The sequence below is a fragment of the Oryza glaberrima genome, chromosome 5 (genome assembly GCF_000147395.1).
Source record: "Oryza glaberrima chromosome 5, OglaRS2, whole genome shotgun sequence".
Classification (NCBI taxonomy): Eukaryota; Viridiplantae; Streptophyta; class Magnoliopsida; order Poales; family Poaceae; genus Oryza; species Oryza glaberrima.
Genome location: NC_068330.1, coordinates 25,238,385 through 25,240,996, shown reverse-complemented (window position 1 = coordinate 25,240,996; position 2,612 = coordinate 25,238,385). Strand labels below are relative to the sequence as shown.

The 2,612-nt window shown below is 55.0% G+C and overlaps 1 pseudogene; it reads left to right on the top strand.

The window, feature by feature from the left end:
- Positions 1–841: 841 nt before the first annotated feature.
- On the top strand, positions 842–2,341 carry LOC127775093 (uncharacterized; annotated as a pseudogene).
- The last annotated feature ends 271 nt before the right edge of the window (positions 2,342–2,612 follow it).

The window sequence follows — 2,612 nt, the reverse complement described above, 5'->3', positions numbered from 1 at the left end:
CGCTGGTGACCATGCACGACCAATTGGGGGAGAGAAGGTTGTAGCGGGAAACATGAAGGAAGCTCTGGAGGAGGATAGGGCAAAGAAGAGGCACACTTTGGGATGATCTGCATTATACAGCAGCGGTGTTGGTTAGCTGGTTGCCCGATGAGGAGGAGGGGAGAGGTGTAAGGATCGAACATGGACAAGAACAAGTCTACCAGAGGAAGCTAGGATGGTGAATGGTAGCAAAAACCAAACAACCAAATCTTTTAGCAGAAATAAAAAGAACACCAAAATTTAATGGACTAACCTGTTAGTGTGATCGTTCTTCTCCTGCTGATCCGTCTGCTTACAAAATAAGGAAACAGAATTTGACTAAAGTTTTGAAAGTGCCCACAAAAAACCCTCTCTCATCTATTAAACTCAAGTCGTTACCCTAGATAAACCCTAGCTTTTCTCTATTCCTGTAGTTACTTGCTCTTGGGTTGAGCCCTTGTCTATTTATACCGAACATCTCTTGCCGTACGGATCCCTGTTTCGTCGCGCGCGCCGATCTCGACTACGTACACGCTCCGGCCTTTTGTCAGCTGGGCTTGCAGCCATGGGCCGCCTCCAGCTGCTGTTGCCTTGCTTCCGATAAAATAAGTTCATTTAAGGTCCCTTCTCTGTTGCTGAGTTTGACATTCTTATGGATCAAGAAATTGGGTCTTGAGGAGAACCGTTTCTAGAAGGGACCCACATCAACGGCCGACAAAAGCTGGCAAGCCGCAAGTCTAGCCTTTCCTCGTCGTCTTCCCGTCTCCTTGTCCGAAATCCCAAAATCCCCCAACCGCCCACCTCGCCATCCACGACCATCACCATGGATGTGTCTCCGGCGCCGCCATGGGCGGAGCTCCCGGACGCCGTCCTGCTCGGCATCGTCCGCCGCATCCCGTGCGCGTTCGACCGCGCCCACGTGGGAGAAATCTGCCGCTCATGGCGCAGGACGCTGCTACAGATCCCGCCACCGCGGCCGCTCCCGGGGATCCTCCTCCTGACACCCCACGGGCCTACCCTGTCCTTCGTCGTCGCCGGCGACGCCTGGTGCACCCACCCCGTCTTCGTCCCCGAGGCCTTCCGCCGCGCGCGCTACTTCGGCTCGTACGACGACTCGTGGCTCTTCCTCGCCGTCGGCCAAGACAACGGCCACGTACTCTTCAACCTCACCGACTCCCAGGAGGAGGAACTGCCCAACTGGGGCACCTTCCAACTCCATGACCGCGAGCTTGAGGCCGAGATTCTCCTCGTCGCCGCCACCCTCTCGTCGAGTCCAAATGTACACGGATCCGTCGCCGGCGGCATCCTCACGGCTGACCTTCCGCCCGCCAACTCCATGGAGCACATCGCGTTCTGGCGCACAGGTTCTGATGTGATGTCAAAGACCATCAGGACAAGCGGGGTTGGGCTATTGGAGGACGTCGCATACCACGACGAGGCCTTCCATTTCCTCACCCTGGACGACATTATTGTCGTGTGCAGAGCGTCGATGGCAGAGCCATGGTCACCAGGCAAGATCGTGGTCGTGGATGAGGTGAACGTGAGTATCGAGCTGGGCAACATCACGCCACGCGATGAACTCGGTTATCGCGACCTGCGCATCGTAGCCAGCTACCTCGTGGAGTCCCGCAATGACCTGCTCATGGTCGAGAAGCTAGCTCCCAACTTGCTGTCGCCGGCATCGGCGTTCCGGGTGTTCCAGATGATCAAGGAGAGGTTACACGACGGCCAGGTTCATTACTCATGGGAGGAGCTGACGACCAAGCTAGATGGCCGGATGCTGTTCGTCGGACAAGGTTGCTCCAGATCTTATGAGGCGGCTAACTACCCCGGCTTGGACGCCGGCGTCTACTTCTTGGATGATCGGAGCACCCGCCACGACCCCAAGATTCCATTTCAAGGAGCCCGCGCACGGCGGTATCTCTGCAGCGACAACGGGAAATGGTCAGGAACACCTCCCCAGATCAAGCTCTGCGTTCACGGATCCAGGCCCATCGAACCACTCTCCTCCCGTTTGGCTTTTCCCTTGAGACGACAGGTTTCTGACACCTTGCTCCACCGATCAAGTTACTCTGTCATCCGGCTAGCTAAATCATGCTTCATCTGCACTGAGTTTTCTGTTTCTGCTTGCTGAGTTCGTTGGCGCTAGCTCCTCATGTTGATAGTTGCCTGATTTGTCTCATGTAGTTGTCTGTGTTTTGTTTCTGCTGGAGTAGAACTCCTACAGTGCACAAATCGGCAAATCACTTGCAGCAGATCAGTGTGTAGTTCAGTTCCTGTACTTTACATCCCTTCCACCATTCTGGAACCTTTTCTGATGATAACCGTGAGCCCGTACATCTTTGCATTTTGATTGATAACTGATGTCTTTTTTTGAACGGAACTGATAACTGATCTCTGAACATCTGCAGTTGTTGAGTTGTGATCCAAATTCATTTGCACTTAATAAAGGCCAGCTTCTGCCGTAGCGGAGCGAAGGCTGAAGCTGACCCATTGGGCTGTGCGCCTGGGGACGCCCGGGGGTGCGGGGGCGGAGCCCCCGCGGTAGGCGGAGCCCCCGCGGTACGGATCATCATCCCTTTTAGGGTTCCACT